At 39.0% G+C, this 23506-nt stretch overlaps 1 non-coding gene across 1 annotated transcript; it reads left to right on the forward strand.

Annotated features, from left to right (window-relative positions):
• Positions 1–22823: 22823 nt before the first annotated feature.
• On the forward strand, positions 22824–22930 carry LOC127098918 (small nucleolar RNA R71). The gene has a single exon (XR_007793602.1). It is a non-coding gene; the product is annotated as a small nucleolar RNA R71 (small nucleolar RNA).
• Positions 22931–23506: the final 576 nt, after the last annotated feature.

The raw sequence follows: 23506 nt of genomic DNA on the forward strand, positions 1-23506 counted from the left end.
GTACTATTGTGCTTGTGTTTTGTTTTGATTATTATGGACAAAAATGCAAAAAATGGACAAATGGACTTAGTTTCTAGGACATTCCCTATGCAAATTGGAGTAAAGGGGCCTTAATATTGAAGATGGATTAGAAGGACAAAATCTCTAACTCACTCTTGTCCATTCTTGTTTTGCTTCATAGAACTTTTTGACGTGTGTGCTTTTGTGCTAGGGAATCCTATTTGAGCCAAATTGAAGAACCATTGCCATGTTCATCCAAAGTGAAAGATACAAGAGCCATTAGGGATCTTCTAAGAGCTTGCTTGATTATTTTGATTGCTTGAGCTTACACTTATTTTTCTTGCATATTCCAAAGGACGGGAGCTACTTGGATCATCAATATGATCTCAAGAGAGGAACTCCATTTGTGGTCTTGTTTCTTATCCTTCATCTTTTGTATGATTAGGACTTTAGACATTCTTCTTCTTCCCTCCACTCTAACCCAAGCCAAAACTTTTGTGCAAACATTTAACACTTCTTTTTAAACATTAGAAACCTAAGCATTAGGATTTTGATTTTCAAAATCTCTTTTCATAACGCTTATTTTGAATAGAATCTTTAAGTCAACTTTGACCATATTTTGTAAATACTTTTTATTGGTAAATACAACTCATCCAAATACTTTTGTGGTTTCAATGGCCACTTCTTATCAAAAACTTTTCATAACCTTTAGCTATTAGGTTTGAGTTATCCTTGAGGTAGACATTATACTCACCTATATCCTTGGTGATGGACAATGAGTCTTCCATGCTTATTATAGGGTTAACCCCTCACTAGCATGTTGAAGCTATCCTCACATGGTGGATTTGTGGTTTTGGGTTGAGTTTTCTCCCTTGGATAACAAAAGACCTTAAGGCTTTATGGGCCCAATCAATTCACCAACTTGTTCGTTTTTGAGATTTTTACCCCGAACTACGAGGTTTTGATCTTGATCTTTTTAAGATGGTACGTAGGCAATGGGTTTATCCATCCAAACACAAAATTGTAAATAACTTGTACATTCTCTTCTCATCTCTTCAATCATGTTTGCACAAACAAATTTTTCACAAAATACCAACCTTACAACAAGTGTGAAAAGGGCTCCCTAGGAGTACCTAGGATGTTTTGGGTGCTTAAAACCTTCCCACTGCATAACCAACCCCCTTACCCCGATCTCTGACATTTTTACTAGTTTTTGATTCGATAAAACTTTTAGGTTTTTGTTTGCTTTCTAACCATTCCTTTGGATAAATAGAAGTGCGGTGGCGACTCGACTTGTATGGTTTACCTTGGATTTAGTCAATATGTCTAATGGTAACGAATACCCCGCTATAGTTTTCAATCCACCGAGACGCTCATTTTTGCCTAAGCCGCCCTTTCGGGTTTTCAACTTAGCGAGCTATTCTATTTTTATTTTAGGAAAAGTATTTCTTGTCTGCATCTGAATTCACAGGACGAGTGAAATCCTCCCCATCTATAGTTGTGAGCAACAAAGCACCCCATGAAAAGGCTCTCTTAACAACGTATGGACCTTCATAGTTTGGAGGCCACTTGCCCCTGGAATCAGGCATGAAAGACAAGACTTTCTTGAGTACGAGGTCACCTTCTCGGAACACACGAGGCTTGACCTTCTTATCAAAAGCTATCTTCATCCTTTGTTGATATAACTGACCATGGCACATGGCAGTTAATCTCTTCTCTTCAATCAAATTCAGTTGGTCATAACGACTCTGAATCCATTCAGCCTCAGTTAACTTGGCTTCCATCAAGACTCTCATTGATGGGATCTCGACCTCTATGGGGTGCACAACCTCCACGATAAGGGAGAAAAGGGTTGCCCCTGTTGAAGTGCGGATAGATGTACGATATCCATGCAAAGCGAATGGCAGCATCTCATGCCAATCTTTGTACGTAACAACCATCTTATGAATAATCTTCTTGATGTTCTTGTTAGCAGCTTCAACAACCCTATTCATCTTGGGTCTATAGGGAGAAGAATTATGATGTGTAATCTTAAACTCACTACATAGCTCTTTCATCATCTTATTATTCAAGTTAGATCCATTATCAGTAATGATCTTTTTTGGCACACCATATCGGCATATGGGTTGGTTCTTGATAAACCTCACAACCACCTGCCTGGTCACATTTGCATACGATGCCGCTTCAACCCACTTGGTGAAGTAATGAATGGCTACGAGAATAAAACGGTGACCGTTTGATGCCTTAGGCTCAACCATGCCTATCATGTCAATCCCCCGCATGGAGAAAGGCCATGTAGAGGAAATAACATTCAGAAGCGTCGGGGGAATATGAATCTTGTCCGCATAAATTTGACACTTGTGGCATTTCTTCACAAATTTACAACAATCAGACTCCATTGTCAGCCAATATTAGCCTGCTCTCAACATATTTTTCGCCATAGCATGTCCATTGGAATGAGTACCAAATGAACCTTCATGGACTTCAGTCATCAACAGGTCTGCTTCGTATCTATCCACGCATCTGAGCAGAACCATGTCAAAATTCCTCTTGTAAAGTACATCACCATTAAGGTAAAAACTGCCAGATAAGCTCCTCAAAGTCTTCTTATCTTTAACAGATGCCCCAGGAGGGTAAGTCTGACTTTGGAGAAAACACTTGATACCATAATACCATGGCTTATCATCTTTCACCTTCTCAACTGCAAACACGTGAGCTAGTCTATCCAAGTGTATCACGGTAATATTTGGGACTTCATTCCAATAATTGACAGCAATCATTGAAGCAAGCGTAAAGAGAGCATCCGCCATCTGATTCTCATATCGAGGAATATGATGGAAGTCAACCTTAGTAAAGAAAGTTGAAATCCTCCTCGCATAATCTCTATATGGGATGAGGCCAAGCTGATTCGTCTCCCATTCACCCTTAATCTGATTCACAACAAGGGTCGAATCGCCATAAACATCAAGATGTTTGATTCTAAGATCAATACATTCTTCCAAACCCATAATACAAGCCTCATACTCCGCCATATTATTCGTGCATTTGAAAGTTAGCCTTGCTATAAAAGGAAAATGTGTGCCTTGAGGATTAGTAATCACTTCCCCAATACCATTTCCATACTGATTGACAGCACCATCGAACACCATACCCCATCGGGAACCAGGTTCTGGCCCTTTATCGAGCGTAGGCTCATCACAATCTTTCATTTTCAAATACAGAATCTCCTCATCAGGGAAGTCGTATTGCACGGACTGATAATCTTCAATTGGTTGATGCGCCAAATGGTCAGCCAAGATACTACCTTTAATAGCTTTTTGAGCTTGATACTCAATATCATACTCAGATAATAGCATATGCCAATGGGAAATTCTCCCAGTTAGAGCAGGCTTCTCAAAGATATACTTGATCGGATCCATTTTGGATATCAACCAAGTTGTATGATTCAACATATACTGGCGTAAGCGCTTAGCAGCCCGAGCCAAAGCACATCATGTCTTCTCAAGCATTGAGTACTGAGACTCACAGTCGGTGAACTTCTTACTCCTATAGTATATCGCATATTCTTTCTTTCCCGATTCATCTTGCTGGCCAAGGACACAACCCATGGAATCATTAAGCACAGTCAAGTACATAATCAATGGTCTCCCTTCATTAGGCGGAGACAAAATCGGAGGCTCGAACAAATACTTTTTAATACTATCAAAGGCCTTTTGGCAATCCTCGGTCCAATCATGACGCTGATCTTTCAGGAGGAGCTTGAATATAGGAGCACATGTGGCAGTCATGTGGGATATAAATCTTGAAATGTAATTCAAGCGGCCAAGAAAACCTCGGACTTGCTTCTCAGTTTTGGGCGCAGGCATCTCTTGTATTGCTTTGACCTTGGCAGGATCAACTTCAATACCTCTCTCGCTGACAATAAATCCCAATAACTTGCCGGAACGGACTCCAAATGTACACTTGTTAGGATTCAAGCGGAGTTTGTACTTTCTCAAATGCTGGAAAAGCTTCAACAAGTGCTTTACATGTTCAACTTCTGTTTTCGACTTTGCAATCATATCGTCAACATACACCTCGATCTCCTTGTGCATCATGTCATGAAACAAGGGAGTCATAGCACGTTGATACGTGGCTCCGGAGTTCTTCAAACCGAAGGGCATCACTCGATAACAGAATGTTCCCCAAGGTGTGATGAATGTTGTTTTCTCCATATCCTCAGGTGCCATTTTAATCTGATTATAACCAGAAAATACGTCCATAAATGAAAAGACATTGAATTTAGCCATATTGTCTACCAACATGTCAATGTCGGATAGAGGAAAATCATCTTTTCGACTAGCTTTATTCAAGTCACGGTAATCCACATACATTCGGACTTTTCCGTCTTTCTTAGGCACAGGCACAATATTGGCCACCCATTGAGGATATGTAGAAGTCACTAGAAACTCCGCATCAATTTACTTTTGAACTTCTTCTTTAATCTTCACTACCATATCAGGATGAGTTCTTCTGAGTTTTTGCTTCACAGGCACACACTCAGGCTTCAACGGCAAGAAATGTTGCACAATATCAGTATCTAGACTAGGCATGTCTTCATACGACCAGGAAAAGACGTCGACATATTCTCGTAGCAACTCAATCAACCCCTTCTTAACAGACTCTTCAAGGAGTGCCCCAATCTTCACTTCACGAACGCAGTCTTCAGACCCCAAGTTGTCTGTTTCCAGATTCCCAAGATGTGGCTATATGATCTTCTCCTCGTACTCAAGCAGACGGGTAATCTCATCAGGAATCTCTTCAACATCATCTTCTTCTGCCTCAAATACAGGGAACTCAAAGTTGGGAGATGGTGTTGGATCATTATGTTCAATGGGTTTGATTAACCTGCATAATGATTTTGAGTATAAAAGAGATTTCAGAATTCAAACAAGGAAAATCATTATGCAGATGAAAAGATTGATTTTATTCTCTTTTTTATGGTTTTATGGTGATCACCAATTTCATGTAGAAAAAAAATTGGAAAACAAACATTTAACATGCGTTTATTGAATGAATATCATTGTATTAATCAATTATGCCAACAATGTCTTCACTTCTCCTTTTGGCATGGGAGAAGGGTTTTTTAAACAAAATGAACATATTACGTTGACTTATGGATAACTGTTGGAACATCCACAACGACCCAATTATTGCAGATTCCGCCAGGTATGACAAAGTAGCCGAGGTCTTCCTCTTCATCTTCTTCAACGATGGCAGTAGCTTCTTGATCTTCATTGGTGTGGATGAAACCTCCACTCTGAAACAACCTGAGATTATTAGAAACACCGGAAGAATACCTTATACCAGCCCGGGATTTATTATCTTCCATCTTTATCATTTTCCCCAAACCATTAGTTGCACCATGCTCGATGGCCAACTTCGCGTCATTATAGGAGACAAATGAAGAAAGTCCTTTCCTAGAAGGCTCAGCAATAGACAAGGCTTGGAATGGAGTTCCAACCTCATCCTCAGCATCAATGTAGGAAAAGGAAGATAAATGGCTAACCAAGAGAGTCTTCTCTCCCCCTATCACCACCAACTTCTTGTTCTTGACGAACTTCAACTTCTGGTGTAGGGTGGATGTCACAGCGTCTGCCTCGTGAATCCATGGTCTACCAAGTAAACAACTGTATGACAGATGTATATCCATAACTTGGAAAGTGATATGGAAATCACTAGGTCCAATCTTGATCAGGAGGTCTAATTCACTGATCACGGTCTTACGCAAACCATCAAAAGCTTTTACTACCACCCCACTTTGCCTCATGGGAGACCCCTGATATGAAAGTTTAGAGAGAATGGACTTTGGCAATACATTAAGTGATGACCCTGTGTCCACCAACACATTGGACAGGGCATCGTCTTTACATTTCATTGAGATATGTAAGGCCAAATTATGGTCTTTTCCCTCCTCGGAAAGATCATCATCGCAGAAGCTCAAATTGTTACAGGAAGTTATATTTGCAACAATGCTATCAAATTGTTCGATCGTGACATCGTGATCCACATATGCCACGTCCAACACCCTTTGCAACGCTTCACGGTGTGGCTCTGAATTCATCAACAAAGATAGGACATATATCTTTGATGGAGTTTGAAGCAACTGCTCCACAACGTTGTACTCGCTCCTCTTGATGAGCCTCAGCATCTCATCACCATCCTCTCTCAACATGCCAGACTGGCCAACCAGGATAGGAGCTTTATCAGCTTTAACAACAACAAGGTCAACACCCTTCACAACAGGAATAGAATGATTTGAAGAAGAAGTCCCCATGGGACCGGCAGAACTAACAACATCTCTCTTCACGACGTCTTCATGGGATTTCGGTTGAGCCTAGAAAACACGACCATTATGGGTTATTCCACTAACATCAGATATGCTTACAATAGAGGTTGAGGGCAACAGAACCTCCTTCCCATCTTCCAGCATAACAGCATTGTAACGGTACGGGACCGCTTTATCTGACACATACGGGACAGGGCCCGCTGGCTTAATCACAAGAGTTGGCACCACCTTCTTCTTGCTGCCATCATACTTAATGACAACAGGATCAGGAATTTTGAACATAGGAGTGATAACATCAACTTCATCCTCATTACGATTTTGAAGTATCTCGATCATCCCTTGGTCTAGCATCTCTTGGAAGTCCCTTCTTATCTTACGTCAATCTATCGAATACCATCGTTACGGTGTTTATCTAAGGCGGTATAAAAGAGATATTGGGTTTGCAAAATAACGGTAAATAATAAATGCAGGTAAAGACAGGTTGAATGTAATTCACGTCAGTTAAGTGGTGTTTCGATTGTCTAAATAGAACTACTTATGAGGCAATATTTTCTACTCTTGAAAAGAATCCATTTAATAGGAATTGTTGCTTTCGCGTATTCAGAACCGAGTTTACCCTTAAATTAAGGCCTTTTATTGTCACTTATAAAAGAGGCGTAGAACGCTAAAGCAGTAAACCTATTTTTAAGAAATGAGACTCGTAAACTTAGTGGAAAAGTGATTTTGATTTGGAAAGTTTACCCAAGGAGTTTACTGATTTTAAACCTATCAACGCGTCCGAAAACAGTTTCAATAATAGCTTTGCCTTAAAGTGATAAAGATTCCTAGTTACTAAGCCAGACTGCTTTCACACTCCTCGAATAATTAAAACTAACCAAGTTTGTTTTAGAAAACTCAAGTTAAAAATCAAAACAACCTTTAAAGTATTTCTACAGATTTCAATATGTGAAACATTACTTTAACCGTGATCCTTACATTCTAGCCTTTAAAAGATTTAGCCAGACATGGTAACACAAACAAACATAACGGTATTAATCATGATGAAAATTTGTTTTAGAATGTGAGGCGTAAAGAGCGAGTAAAGTGCGTAAAATAAATAAAGTAAAGAGAGTGCGGTAAATAAATAAAGTAAAGCGAGTACGGAACATAAATAAAGTAAAGCGAGTGCAGAAAATAAATAAAGTAAAAGCGATGCGGAAAATAAATAAAGTAAAGCGAGTGCGGAAAATAAATAAAGTAAAGCGAGTGCGGAAAATAAATAAAATAAAAGCGATGCGGGAAATAAATAAATAAAGCGATAAATAAGAACCTGCTACAAACGGAGGCTTCGATTCTGGTACAAAAATAAACCTCCGACTCCTGAAGCTAAAGACGACAACAACTCGAAGTGACCCAACTCAATCTCACAAAGGTGCGATAACCCTTCGATGTGACGGATTATCGCTATTACAAATGATAACTATATGCTTAGTGTTGTAAAACTAAGTTGGATAATAGAAAACGAAATGGAATGAGCTATTTATAGAGATTCTCAGCAGTTTGTAAAGACCATGGTGTCCTCCAACTTCCCCTTAGTGGGACTTAGTGGGAACATGATTTCCAAAGGTGGCGCCCGCCATCCCTTCATGGCGCCCGCCATGTGTGTAAATGGGGTGGATCATGGGAACATGGCGGTTACCTTCTAGTTGAGGGCTGATGACTCATGGCTTCCCCTATAGTGGCCGTCATGTGCAACGCCATGTGTGTAATTTCGCCGAAAAACCCTAAATTTAGGTATTTTTGCTTTGTTTCTTCCAAAAGAGTCCGAAAGTGCTAAGTATCTAAAAACAAGAGAAAAGAGAGCATAATACAAATAAAATGATAATAAAGTCCTAATAAACATGTGAAATCCGAGTCAAAAATACAATGTAATTCGGTGTGATCAAATTCTCCCACACTTAAACCTTTGCTTGTCCTCAAGAAAAACTCTTTATAGTTTATACAAGAAAATCAGTATCAACTAGAGTCAATTCGAGGCAAAAATACTTACGAGTTCATTAAAGGAATGTATCGATAGGTACTAACGAATCGAACAAAGGGTATTGTAGTGACACTTCCCCCAATTGCGGTCGTAGGCTTCGTTCCTATACAAATCAGTCCACATCACCCCACCATACCTAAGCCTTCTTTTTGTTTTCCTAAAGTCCTTTTAATTCAAGTGCAATCACATTAAGCCCGTTATCTGTACATACTCATAGTAAAGTGACCGGTTAGTGATTATGATCTTAAACATGGGGCTCTGGTACATAAGTTGGTGTAGCCCTTTTATTCAACCTAATTTGCGGTCGTGGGGGATTGGATCGTAATCTACCCTACCAAGTTCAGAACCAGATACCTATGAACCAACCAGCAAATAGACTTATTATTTTATTTTTCTAAGCATGGGGCTCCGGTACATAAGTTGGTGTAACCCCTTTATTCAATCCAATTTGCAGTCGTGGGGGATTGGATGGTGATCCACCCTACCAAGTTCAGCACCAGATACCTCTGAACCAACAAACAAATAGGCTTTTTATTATTCATTTTTTTATTTTTCTCCTGCATGTTCTGCATATGTTTTTATTTTGTTGGGTTAAATGACCGTGTGAGAGTCACCTAGCCCGAATTTTCATGCGGTTTGGGAACAAAGTAGGGATTTTTGTGATCATTCACTTATTTTCATCGGTCCCCTATGTAGAGCATGCTTAAGCTGGAGCTGACTGCTAGGATAAACTACTTAAGGACCTATTTGGAACAAAAACTGGGGCTACAGCATATGGGGTATCTGGATCGACTCTTATAATCATGAAGCCTAAGGTGTTAAGACAATACCGATTTTTGAAAAAGTTTTCCTAAGTCTTTTACATCCTATTATAAACCTGTCTTGTAGCTTGAATGCTCAAGATGTACTGGTTTCTTGGCTAAAAACATTTTCGGTAAGGTTAAAGAAATGGGGGAAATAAGGATACACTTACACAGATGACTCGTCAGACACATGTTATTTTATTGAAAGGAAAAACAAGCAACTAATATAAATGAAACATACTAAAAGTAAAGAAAAGTGATAAAAAGTAGTAAAGGAAAACGATAAAAAGCAATAAAAATAAAGGAAAGATGAAAAATGATAAAATCTCCTCCCACACTTAAACCGAACATTGTCCTTAATGTTTCGATATGAGATAGGGTAAGAGTAACCTGGAAGAGAGAGAGAGAGAGAGAGAGAGAGAGAGAGAGAGAGAGAGAGATAGCTAGGGGTGAGAACCGGTACCGTCACCATCACCTCCCTGGTCAGGATGCCTGGATCGACGACGTCTGGATCGATTACTAAGTCCTTCCTGCACCTGCTGCGAGCGACCTAGGAGAGATCCTTGGGTGGCCTCGATGAGAGCAAAGTGACGCTCATTAGACTGTTGCATGCGTTGCTGCACATTAGTGATCGCAAGCAAAGACTCAGTGACAGTCTGATGTGCTCGCTCACTACGCTGCTGGGAAGCTACCATAAAACTCATATTGTCTAACAATTGTTGGTTTATGGTGTTCAGGAGGGTGTCACGCCTTTCCTCACGAGCCAGGTGCTCGCGCCACATCTCCTCGACGATGTATAAACTGGGAGTGGTACTTGAAAAAGTGTTAGAGGAAGAAGGTGCGGTGTGTGTAGGTGATGCAGCAGGAATATCATGAGCTGGTGACTGGTCACGCCGGTCATACTCATCATCGGTTACTTGCCCTTCGTCCATAGGAACGTTAGGTGGCAAAGGACCGGTAAAGGACGGAGAATCAAGATCGTATGTCCAATTCCTCGCATGTCGCACATCCGTATGCTGAGAGCAAGGTAGGACAAAGCTAGGTACAACTGCACCATGTATCATAAGGTAGAAACCACCTTCTCGCCGCACCTTGCATAATTTCATATCTTTCAAAAACTTCAAGTTAATGGTGCGGTGAGAGAGTGGTTCCAAGGTGGCTAACTCAGCGTGTAGATTCAACGCTCTAGCAATGGAGGTAATTAAACCACCGAAAAAGATGGTTCCTCCTTTCTTAAGGATGGCAGACATATGGACCAACATGAAAGGAACAGGATTGATCCTGCGATTAGTGAGGCAACCCTGTAAAAATAGCAATTCTCGGGCATTTACTTTGTTAGAATTTCCCCGGCTAAATATAGTACATGCCAAAAGGTATCTAAAAATACGTATGGTCGGGTTATGGAATTAGAAGCCAAAATTCCTCCAAAGGAAGTGACATTCACATTAGATAATCTGTTCCAAAAGGTAAATGCCTCGAGTTCCCATTCAGCATCTAAGGGCGTCTCACAAATAGAACCATCACCATAAGGCATTCCGAGCAAACCCGCTAAAGCATCGGTAGTGTACTCGTATTCTACATTAAACATTCTAAAATAAATGGCACCTACCGTGCTAGCAGTGCCCTGATGGATAGTGTAAATTAGGGAACTTAAAAATTCTCTAGTGAGCCTATCGTAGGTGGGCGCTTTACTAGCAAAAATATCGTGCAATCCTAAATTGTCTAGCATGTGGAATACACTATGATATGTGCATAAAGTGTACAAACAGTCTTCGTCGACATACCTGGTAGCAAGGATCTCCCGAGTTTGCAATCTTTGCAAAATCTTGTTTTGTCGCTCACCGGGCTTTCCTCCACGAAGAGTGATGTTGTTAAACTTCATTTCGGCCATTAATGGTGGTTGTAGGGAAAAATGAGTATTTATGGAAAAGAAAAGGGAAAATGGAATTTAATGGATTTTTGGTGGAGAGTTGAAGAAGTGAAAATGGAGAATTGTTGGTTTGTAGTGAAAGTGAGAAGATTGGAAATTTTTATGAATTTGGTGGAGTTTGGAGAAGAAGAGAATAGGTTTGGAAAGGTTGAAGAAGGTATAAATAGTGGAAAAGGTAAATCTGACTGTTACGTCATGGCGCCCGCCATGTCTTCGGATATGGTTTGGGCTGGCTGTGTTGTTTGCTTCTTGGGCCTCAATTCTCTCGTCTTTATTTTTGCAATGGGGGGTGTATATAGGTATCCACGAATGGTGTTTTGTTTTTTGATTTTAAATGAAATAAAACAAAAAATAGTAAAACAAAATTAAATAAAACAAAATAAGATAAGATAAAACAAAATTAAATAGTAAAGTAAAACAAAATTAAATAATGGACATAAAAAAAACAAAATAATTAATATAATGCATATATATATATATATGTATGCGAAGAGTTAATAATAATTCACGAGTCCAGAGATCTTAGGAAATAAAGCAAGCATAATGTCATAGGAAACGATAAAATATAGGCATGAATAATAAGTACGGAAAAATAGGGAAATTCAAACGATATTTCTCGGTCCATGATGGCATCAACGCTCGGGATATAGTGGAGTCTCCTCGACCTCGTAGCCTCGAATCTCCGTGATCTGGCATTGGAGATCGGCGATCTCATCATGCAGTATATCAGTCTCGGTGTCGTGTGAGGCAACTGCTACCTCGACCTACAGGGCAATGTCATTAAGCTCCTGGCGAAGCTCAGCTATCTCCATGCGAAGCTTAACCAATTCGGAATGCATGCTCGGTGTCTGGAGATTAGGATTGTTGGTATAAACTTTAATTTTGATCAGTGCAGTCTTCGGCGCATCTACTGTCTCCCCCTGCCCTTCTATGGCGTAGACCCAATTGGCCTGATCAATGACACAAGTCACCTGAGGGTCAGGTAAAGTGAAGTAGTGAATGGTCTCACCTTCAATCAACAACCTGTATTGGTCCGGTGGAAAGAGGATCTCCTCATCAGACCATGGTCCAGACAGAAATCAACATCCATCAAGGTGTATCTGCAATAAGGTGTCAGGTGAGACAGTCTCCTATCGAGTCCCATGGCTGAGGCTATGTGAGTCACTGTGCTTCTACATGTATGGGGCTCACAGCAGAGCAAACATTAAGGTATAGGCTCTCGATCAAGAAAGCTCCACAGTCTACCGGGCATGACTGAGTGGTACAGTATATGAAGAAGATCTCTTCAGCACTCACGTGCGCATCAGGGTCACTCTTCCCCAGGAAGGTGTGGGAAATGATCATCTGGAAGTATCGGAAAGCAGGGTTGTGAGTCTTGTTGGAGATCTGGGTTGAAGGGTCAGGACTACCTCCACATGTGATATCGCTCCAAAACTTCTCGACGTCTCGGATCAGAAAGTAGCTCATGGGGAGCTCGGACGAAGCATCATAGGCAGTCTAGAAACTAAGAAAGTCGTTGAAACGCTAGTGGTTGAAGGTGTATTTTTCCCCAAACAACCTGAAGTTAATGTATCCTCCATCACTGGTGTGACCAACATAAGGCTTGTAGACAAGCGAGCTCAGGAACTCCAAAGTCAGGTTCCTGTAAGTCACGTGCATAGCATCTATATATTCATCCCACTATAACTGATTACATAAGTGCCTGACACTAGGCTCAATGCCCAATGCCTCCATGCAGCTCGAGTCAGGATATCTAGTAGGCAGCATCAGGCGCTGTGAAAGCATGTTGTAACGCTGCTCTTGAACTGGGTCACGGAAGATTACTGGCATGGTGTCGATATTCTCCATTCCTAAAAAGTTAGATTAGAAACAGAGGACACCTGAAATCACAAATAGTATAACGATTAGTCTCCATATAGATATACATACATATAAAACAAATAAATATAAATTGAAAATAGTAAAAGTAAAGGAAAAGAAGTTCATGGGTTGCCTCCCATGCAGCGCTTGTTTAACGTCGTTAGCTTGACGATTCGAACTTTGTATGTTAGAGGTAGGAACTGGAGGGTCGGTGAGAGTTTGGTCATGACATTCTGTGGGTATGTCACCTCCTTGGTATTGCTTCGATCTTTGTCCATTTACCACGAATGGATTACAGGAGTTGTTTCGGATTTCAACTGCTCCAGATTTCAGGATTTTGGACACCTCAAAGGGGCATGTCCATCTCGGACGCAGCTTACCTGGAAAAAGACATAATCTCGAATTGAAGAGAAGAACAGAGTCTCCTATATTAAATTCCTTTTTCACAATCCTCTTATCGTGCCAAGATTTGGTTCTCTCCTTGTATATAACGACATTCTCGTAAGCGTTCTGGCGAAGTTCCTCCAATTTGTGAATATCAAGGATTCACTTCTTGCTTGATGCTAGGTAATCCAAAATTAGGGTCTTGATGGCCAAATATGCCTTATGCTTGAGTTCAAAAGGTAAGTGGCATGACCTCTCGTAGACCAACTGGTACGGTGTAGTTCCATTGGGGGTCTTGTAAGTAGTTCTGTAAGCCCACAATGCTTATGTTAGCTTTTCAGACCAATATTTTCTCGATATTGATACAGTTTTCTCCAAGATCTGCTTGATCTCTCTGTTGGATACTTCCACTTGACCATTAGTCTGGGGGTGATATGGTGTTTCTACTCTGTGTTTCACTCCATATTTCCTTAAGAGTTTATTAAATATTCTGGATATAAAATTCGATCCACCATCGCTTATGACAAGTCGTGGAACTCCAAATCTGGGAAAGATATTGTTCTTGAACATCTTGATAACTACTCTTGTGTCGTTGGTGGTGCGGCTATAGCTTCTATCCACTTGGGCACATAGTCAACTGCTACCAAAATGTACTTGTTTCCCAATAAAGATGGAAAAGGTCCCATGAAATCTATACCTCAAACGTCAAATAGTTGTACTTCTTGGATGTTCTTCAAAGGCATTTCGTCACGTCTTGAGATGTTCCCAGCGCACTGGCATCGGTCACATAGAACAATATAAGCATGGACATCACGCCATAATGTCGGCCAATAAAGACCAGCTTGAAGGATCTTAGCGTATGTCTTGGATGTGCTTGAATGTCCACCATAAGGTGAAGAATGACAATGCTCTATAATGTTTCTGACTTCTTCTTCCGGGACGCAACGTCGAAACATGTTATCAGTTCCTCTTTTGAAAAGGAGTGATTCGTCCCAATAGAAATGTCTTATATCTTTAAATAACTTCTTCTTTTGTTGATAGTTGAGGTCAGGTGGTATGGTATCAGCGGCTAGATAGTTCACGAAATCAGCGTACCATGGTACTCTGCTAATTTCTGAAATCGTCCCAAGTTTGTCTCTATCAGGTTCAAGGGGAGTGGTTCTATCTTAGCTACTAGTTTGTCATAGGTGAAGTCATCATTTATAGGTAAATGATTTGGCTTTAAATGCTCTAATCTGGAAAGATGGTCAGTAACTATGTTTTTTGTTCCTTTTTTGTCTCTAATGTCTAAATCGAATTCTTGTAGTAAAAGGATCCACATGAGTAATCTAGGTTTTGCATCCTTTTTGCTAAGAAGGTAACGGATAGCTGCATGGTCTGTATATACTATAATCTTAGATCCTACAAGATAAGACCTAAATTTATCGATTGCGAAAACTACAACAGGAGTTCCTTCTCTATTGTTGTATAAATTAATTGAGCGACGTCTAGGGTTCTACTAGCGTAATATATTACGTGTAGTTTCTTATCTTTTCTTTGCCCTAAAACAACTCCTATAGCAAAATCGCTAGCATCACACATTATTTCGAAGGGTTTAGTCCAATCTGGGGTTTATAGAATGGGTGCTGAGATTAACGCTTGTTTTAACTGGTTAAAGGCTTTGATGCATTTCTCATCGAAAATAAATTCGATGTCTTTCATCAGAAGGCCGATCAAGGGTTTTGTTATTTTAGAGAAGTCTTTTATAAAGCGTCGATAGAAACCGGCGTGTCCAAGGAAACTACGGACTTCTCTAACTGTCTTAGGAGGGTTAAGGTTTTCTATAACTTCTATTTTTGATTTATCGACCTCAATGCCTCTTTCAGATATTATGTGTCCTAACATTATGCCTTCTTTGATCATAAAGTGGCACTTCTCCCAGTTTAACACTAGGTTAAGTTCTATGCATCTCTCTAGGATTTTCTCAAGGTTAATAAGGCAGTCTTCAAAGTCTAATCCACACACTGAGAAGTCGTCCATGAATACTTCCATGATTCCGTTGAGATAATCTACGAAGATTGATATCATACAACGTTGGAAAGTAGTTGGCACATTATAGAGTCCAAACGGCATTAGTTTGTAAGCAAACATTCCGTAGGGACAGGTAAAGGTTATTTTCTCTTAATCCTCGGGGTGAATGGGTATTTGGAAAAATCCAGAATATCCATCAAGATAACAAAAGTAAGAGTGCCTGGCAAAACGCGCCAGCATTTGATCTATGAATGGAAGGGGGAAATGGTCTTTCCTAGTTGCCTTATTGAGCTTCCTATAATCTATGCACATACGCCATCCGCCTTCTGTGCGTTTAGCGACATGCTCTCCTTTTTCGTTCTGCACGACTGTGATGCCTCCCTTCTTGGGTACCACATGTACAGGACTTACCCACTTACTATCAGAGATCTGATAGATTATACCAGCTTCCAGTAGTTTAAGGACTTCCTTATTTACTACCTCTCTCATTACAGGATTGATTCGTCTCTGATGTTCTCTGAAAGGTTTTGAATCCTCCTCTAGTAAGATCATATGCAACACACGGATGGGCTTATACCTTTTAGATTAGAGATGTTGTACCCTAGGGCAGAAGGGTATCTTCTTAAAACGTTCAAGAGTCGATTCGTATCCTATTGGTTTAAGGTGGCACTAACTATTACTGGGCGGTTCATTTCTTCATCCAGGAACTCATATCTTAGGTTCTTGGGTAGTTCCTTAAGGTCTTGGGCTGGTTTTTGAGAATTAGGTGAAGGGTCTGGAGTAAGGTCCAGACATTCGTTAGTGTGAGGTTCTGTTTCCTCTAACTCGTCATCCTTTTCATTCGGGTTTGAAAATTGTTCGATCTTAGGTTCTCCCTGATCAAATTCTCTTATGCACTCATCTATGATATCAATCGCATAACATGCGTCTCCTAGAATTTGTGCCATCAGGAATTTTGAAAGAATGAACTCGATCTTTTCGTCCCCTACTTCGAAGGTTAATTTCCCTTTTTTGACATCTATTATAGCTCCGGATGTTGATAAGAATGGTCTCCCTAGAAGGATAAGGATATCTTCGTCTTCTTTTATATCCATGACCACAAAGTCTGTTGGGATATAAAGTTGACCGATCCTAACTGGGATGTCTTCTAAAATGCCTACAAGATACTTAACAGACCTATCGGCTAATTGTAGGGACATCTTAGTTGGTTGCAATTCTCCTAGGTTTAACCTTTTACATACAGCTAAGAGCATTAAACTTACACTAGCGCCTAAGTCTAGGAAAGCTTTGTCGATCACATGGTTTCCTAAAATGCAAGGTATAGAAAAACTACCAGGGTCTTTCTCCTTCTTAGCAAGTTTATCCTCAGAAATAAAGTTGCACTCCAAGGGTTTTGCATCATCGAGCCTACGCTTGTTAGTTAAGATGTCTTTGAAAATTTTGGTGTAATACGGATTTTGGGTGATAGCTTCGGTGAAAGGGATCTCTATATGAAGCTTTTCTATCACTTTTATAAATTTTTGATATTGGTTGTTGACTTTGGTTTGTTTAAATATTTGTGGGTACGGGATTGGTGGTTTTTACGGGGGTGGTGGTTTGTAAGTTTTATCCTTGGCCTCACCTTCTTGGTTGGTTTGTTTTTCAGGTTCCTCTAGTTCCTCTTCTTGGTTGGTAGGCAGATTCTCTTTAGAAGATTTGGACTCGCTCATTGCTAGGTTATGAGGCCCTTCGTAAGCGGTCCCACTTCGTAACGAGATAGCGTTAGCTTTCCCTCGAGGGTTTGGTTGAGGTTGTCCAGGAAATTGGCCTCCAGGTGTAGTTTGTGGGGCTTGGTTTTGTCCTACCTGTGAGATCTGGGTTTCAAGCATCTTGTTGTGAGTGATTATCTGATCAACCTTGGTTACTAATTGCGTTATAAGTTCGTTTACATGAATGTTTTGGTTTAGGAACTCTTTATTTTTCCGAGTCTGGCCTGATATAAAGCTTTCCATGATCTTCTCAAGGTTAGACTTATGGGGCATAACTTGCATAGGTTGGTTCGGTTTTTGGGCTTGATAACCTTGCGGTCTCTGAGGTGCATTATTTTGGATAGGGTTCTGGTTTTTATAGGAGAAATTTGGATGATTCTTCCATCCAGGGTTGTAAGTGTTTGAAAATGGGTTACCTTGGGCTAATTCACTTGGTCGGTATTTAGTTTGTTCAAAAGGTTACACTCCGCCGATTCGTGGCCTTTAGATCCACAGAGTTCACACTCTGTGTGGACTACTGCTACGGTGTAAGACCCAAATTTTGACCCTAAGATCCCTCATGGCATCATATCATTGCTCATTGCATTTGCCTCAAGGATCATAGCATCTTGGCTCCTTAACCCTGAGGTTGAGACTTGTGAGAGTTGGTTTGAGACCACCAAGCATGCTTGAATTGTATATTATTTCTTTTCTTATTTTATTTACTAACCAAAAGCACAAAAATATGTCACTAACCTCTTTTGTTTTAAAGCTTGAGCAGTCATGTGATCCAAGGCTCTTAGGAGGCTCCTATACCCAATGAAATGGCCAGATGAAGATAAAAGCAAGCATGAAAATGATTCCCAAAGCTCTAAATCATCATATATGTCTCCCAAGTATCTCAATTTGTCATTTTGATCAAGATAAACCAAAGGGCTTGAGGCTTGTTTCCCAAGGAAGCCCTAATTCAACTATGCATTGACTGTGCCTTGATCATGAAGATACCTCAACCTATGATCAAATACAATCAAGGTAAGTTCTTTACTTTATCATTTTATGCATATATGAGCCTATGTGAGTGTACTCAATCATTCATCCATAAAGTTTTGAAGTTTGGACTTGAGAAGTTGATCAGTCAAATCATCTAACTATTTTGAAATCCACTGAGACCTAAATTTTGATGTGTTTGTAAAATGAAGATGACCCCAAGAGAAAAACTGTTGTTAAGAACAATATGAACAACTTTCATGTTCATCAAAAATTCATTTAAAACTTGGAAGGTCATCATTCATTTTAAAACATTATAGGTCATTTTGACTGAAACCCTAATTTTTTGCCAACTTCCCAAGGACCTAACTCCTTCATTTTTTATGATTTTTAGGTGAGACCAAGTTAATTAGAAATTTTAAGATGTCTACTTAAAATGTTATGTTGGACAAAATTTCATAATCCTAAAATAAACACATGTGATAATACAAAACATTATAGGTCACTTTGGACCAAAGCCATTGAATCTTGAAAAAGTCCAACTTCAATTGCCCATAACTTTCTCTACAAATCCAAATGATGCAAACTTTAAGTCCAAATTGATTTTCTTGAAAAGATATACAACTTTTATGTTGAAGGTTTTGTCATTTGAAGCTTGCATCACTGAAACAGAAGGGCTTGAAGTTAGTCCTTTTTGGCAAATTTTTCAAATACATGTTTTGTACCTTGAACTTCATGGCCAGTTTTCACAATTTTCCAAACTACAAATGGATTTTTGTTCAACATAGATTTTGTTCCTTATGTCAAGACCTTTCCAACCATTTATGCATTTCATGTTAAATCTTGATACACAAGCCATTTATGCATTTCATGTTAAATCTTGATACACAAGCTACAAATGGATTTTGTTCACCATTTATGCATTTCATGTTAAATCTTGATACACAAGCCATTGCCTTCCAAACCGCACGTCCAATTGAACTTGGTTGATGTTCAACATTCATTTGCAATTGGTTTTGGGCCTCACATGTGCCTTTACAGGCCCATGCATGGAGGACCCAATTTCATGCACACGAGTTTGCTCACACATTCCTTGCAACTGTGGCTATAAATAACATGCTTGCCTCACTCAAATCTCAACCTGAAGGCGCCTAAATCCCTGCTGAATTCATTTCCCAACCTCACACCAAAGGAATTTTGAGTTTTCATTTCACTTTTCAAGTGTGATTTTCAACAACATCAGTTGATTATCAACACTAATTCCTAAGCCTAGCTCTCACATCATACATCAAGATCAAGCTACAAGCAAATGATTGGTTGAATCAACCTCATAAAAGCTGCACTAAAAGGTGTATACCTCAACTGTTTTGCTTCAAATCTCACTGAATATTGTGCATAGCTTGTGTTGGTTTGGTTTTCTGAAGTCCTCATGTGAGAGGTAAGCCAATGGTGGCTTTAATTTTGTGAATTGTTGAACTTCAGATTGAACACCTAGTTTTTCAACCTCAAATTTCTTCTTCCATAAGGATCTTGAGTGAAAACTAATGTTACAGAGGTGATGTACATCACCCCAGCTTTAATTTGGTGTATGGATCGCGTGTTTTAGTTGAGGATGCAAAACCTGCAACTGGTGGCCGGACTGTGCCTTCTCACCGGAGAAGACAGTGGTTTCCACCACCGTCCCTACGTGTTTGAACCATGGCCGTTGGATGATGATTACCAGATCTAATCATGGTCTTGCATTGTTATGACTTTTTTAAATGCTTTATACCACGCGTTTGACTAGGGAACATCATGAGCGCGCGCCTAGGAGCCTTATGATCAGCCACGTCAACTAATGAGCGTTGATCCAAGCGTTGTGGGGTTTTTTTTCTCTATTTTCTTAATTTCTGTTTTATTTTCTTTAATTCTTTTTATTTTCAAAAATTCATAACTTCTTTATTTGGAATCACAAAAGTATGGGACCAATTGCAAAAAAATTCTCTTAAATTCTAGTTTCATAAAATTATTTTTAATAATTTTTGTGATTCCATTTAATATTTTTTGTGAATTATTTCATTTCGGATTGTTTTTAATTCATTTAAAATACCATTTGATATTCAAAAATGCCAAAAATATTTTCTTAACATCTTTGGATGATGATAAGTCTATGAAAAATATTCTCATCAATTTCTTAATTGATTTGAGATTTATTTGAGATTTTAGTCCAATTATGTTATTTTTCTTCATTTTAATTGTTAAAAAATAGTTTCTGTTTTCAAAAAATGTTGAGAAAATTTGTCAAACCTTGTTTGACCATCTTAGACTTATGATGATCTAATTGGACTTATCCAAGTTGATTTGAATTGGATTTGAAGTTTGACCTTTATTTGTTCATTTTATTTTATGCATTATTTTAATTCCAAAAAATACCAAAAATATATTTGACCTTTCTTGACTTCTAATCTTCATTTCACTTCTGTTTACCATTGATTGATGTTGATTCCATTCATGTTTGATCAATGTGTTTTGGTTATGTCATTTGATTTTTCTCATTTTTATTCATTCCATTTCCATCTTCATCTTCTTCTTTTTCTTTTGACCAATGAGTTAATGATTTGTGGTTAGCCTTGACATATAAGAGGCTTAACCTTCTTTGATTCAAATCAAATTCATCTTGATCAAAGATCAAGTGAATTGCTTTGTGTCCAAGATAGGTTGCTTATGGGTCAAGCAAAAAAACCTAAAATACATACAAGGTCATTCTTCTTTTCTTTTCGCATGGCAAGTTGTAGGAGCTTGGCTTACTAGTCATGATCTCTAACTTGTGTTTATTTGCCTATAGTTTTATTGACCGGCCTCAGATAGGTGTGACTACTACGTTAGTCCACTTATGATTGCTTAACATAGCGTTAAATTGCCTTATGGCACACTAACACTAACTACTAATGACTAACTTTTAATTCAAGCATTTAAATTTTGCAATTTACTTTAATGCAATTTAATTTCTTGCTCGTTTATTCATATTGTCTTTTCCCTTTGCTCATTTGAGCTCATGTTTATGTTTATGCTATTTACCTTTTGCTCACTTGAGCACTTTATTGTGTAAATATACTATTGCCTTGTGTTTGTTTTGTTTTGTTTGTTTGAACCAATGCAAAAGGAGAAAAGACTTAGAATTAGGACCTTACCTATGCTTAATGGAGTTTCAAGAGAAACTAGGCCTCATGACTTTAGAATGCTAAAATTGATTGAAGAGCAACTAGGCCTCATGCCTTTAGAATGCTTAATCTTGAAGATGACTTGAAAGGACCCCTAATATAAACTCTATCTTTGTCCATTTCTATTCTTGCATTGTGGAACTTTTTTATTGTTTGTTCTTATGATAGGGATTCCAAACTTGAGCTAATTAGAAGGACCATTGTCATAAGCATCCAAGTTAAGAGAAAGACAAGGCAATTGGAAGATCCTAGGAGCTTGATTGAATGTTTGATTGATTGCTTGATTTAATTGCTAAGTCCAAAGGAAATGAGCAACTTGGATCATCTTTATGATCTCAAGAAAGGAATTCCAAGGGTTTTATTTCTCTTCTCTCATCTTTTCATGTTTAGGACTAACCCTTCTCTTCTTCTCTCCACTCTAACCCAAGCCAAACTCATTTTGTGCAAACATTGACATTGTTTTTTTCAAAACTAGAAACCTAGGCATTATGCCTTTGATTTTTTCAAACTCTTTTCATAATACTTATTTTGAATTGAATCTTAAGTCAACTTTGACTTTATTTTGTGAATACTTCTAATTTGTACATACAACTCACTCAAATTGTTCTTTTGGTTCCAATGGCCACCTTTGCCAAAGCTTTTCATAAACCTTAGCTATTAGGTTTGAGTTATCATAGTGGTTGATGTAAATCTCACCTTATCCTTAGTGATTGGACTATAAGTCTTCCATACTTATTATAGGGTGGATCCCTCACTAGTATGTTGAAGCTCTCCTCATATGGTGGATTGTGGTTTAGGTTGAGTTTTCTCCCTTTGATAACAAAAGACCTTAAGGCTTTTGACCAATCAATTCACCAACTTATTTTTTGAGATTTTTACCCCGAACTACGAGGTTTTGATCCTACCTTTGTGATGGTACATAGGCAATCGGTTTATCCATTCAAATAATAGAATTGTAAATAATTTGTACATTCTTTTCTCATCTCTCCAATCATGTTTGCACAAATATTTTCATAAATACAAACCTGCCATACAACTTTGCAAAAAGGGCTCCCTTAGAGTACTAAGGATGTTTTGGGTGCTTAAAACCTTCCCATTGCATAACCAACCCCCTTACCCAGATCTCTGATATTTTTATTTATTTTTGGTTTGATAAAACTTCTTGATTTTTGTTCGCTTTCTAACCTTTCCTTTGGATAAATAGAAGTGCGGTGGCGACTCGAATTGTATGATTTACTTTTGATTTAGTCAATAAATCTAAAGGTAACGAATACCCGCTACATACGGTGTTAGTGTTTGTAGACATATGTTCGATCCTAAGGGCTAAAGCGTCCATTTTCGCCTGCATCATGTCTAGAGAGCTTACCTCATATATTCCACCTTGGGTCTCCTTTTTCTCTATTGATGCTCGTTCAGTTCCCCATTGATAATGGTTTTGGGCCATATCCTCAATTAGGTCACAAGCTTCTGGATAAGGTTTGCTCATCAGCGCGCCGCCTGCGACAGCGTCGATGCTCATCTTGGTGTTATAATGGAGTCCATTGTAGAAGGTATGAACAATCAATCATTGTTCTAGGCCATGGTATGGGCAGAGTCTTAATAGCCCTTTATATCTCTCCCAAGCTTCGAAAAGCGATTCTCCTTGGTTTTGAGCAAATCTAGTTATTCGGTTTCGAAGAACAGCAGTGAGATTTTAAATGTTGATTTGGGTTCTCAGTAGCGAGACCCGCGTATTGGTTTTGTTGCACTAATTGCAACAAAGATGGTTTTAGTTCGAAATTGTTAGCAGGTATAAGGGGGTTTACTATACTCGAACTAGGTTCCTCATTAGAGGGTTGGGCAAATTCCTTAAGAGGTCGCCTATCGCGATTCTCGGCCATATCTTTCTTAATTTGGATGAGTAAGAGGCGTGTATGAGTATAACGTTCGGGTTCCTCTAAAGGATCTACTAAATTTCCGGTACTACAGGTTCTTCGCATTTACCGGCTAATAATGCCTTAGTCTATACAGTGTAACAACAGGGTACGAAATTTGACGAAGTTGGTCCCCGGCAACGGCGCCAAAAACTTAATCGGTGTGATTCGCAAGTGCACGAATAACGTCAAAGTAATATAAAAGAATATCGATCCTACACAGACTAATCGCCAATCTATCGAATACTATCGTTACGGTGTTTATCTAAGACAGTATAAAAGAGATATTGGGTTTTCAAAATAACGGTAAATAATAAATGTAGGTAAAGACAGGTTGAATGTAA

The sequence above is a fragment of the Lathyrus oleraceus genome, chromosome 6 (assembly GCF_024323335.1).
Source record: "Lathyrus oleraceus cultivar Zhongwan6 chromosome 6, CAAS_Psat_ZW6_1.0, whole genome shotgun sequence".
NCBI classification, from domain to species: Eukaryota; Viridiplantae; Streptophyta; class Magnoliopsida; order Fabales; family Fabaceae; genus Lathyrus; species Lathyrus oleraceus.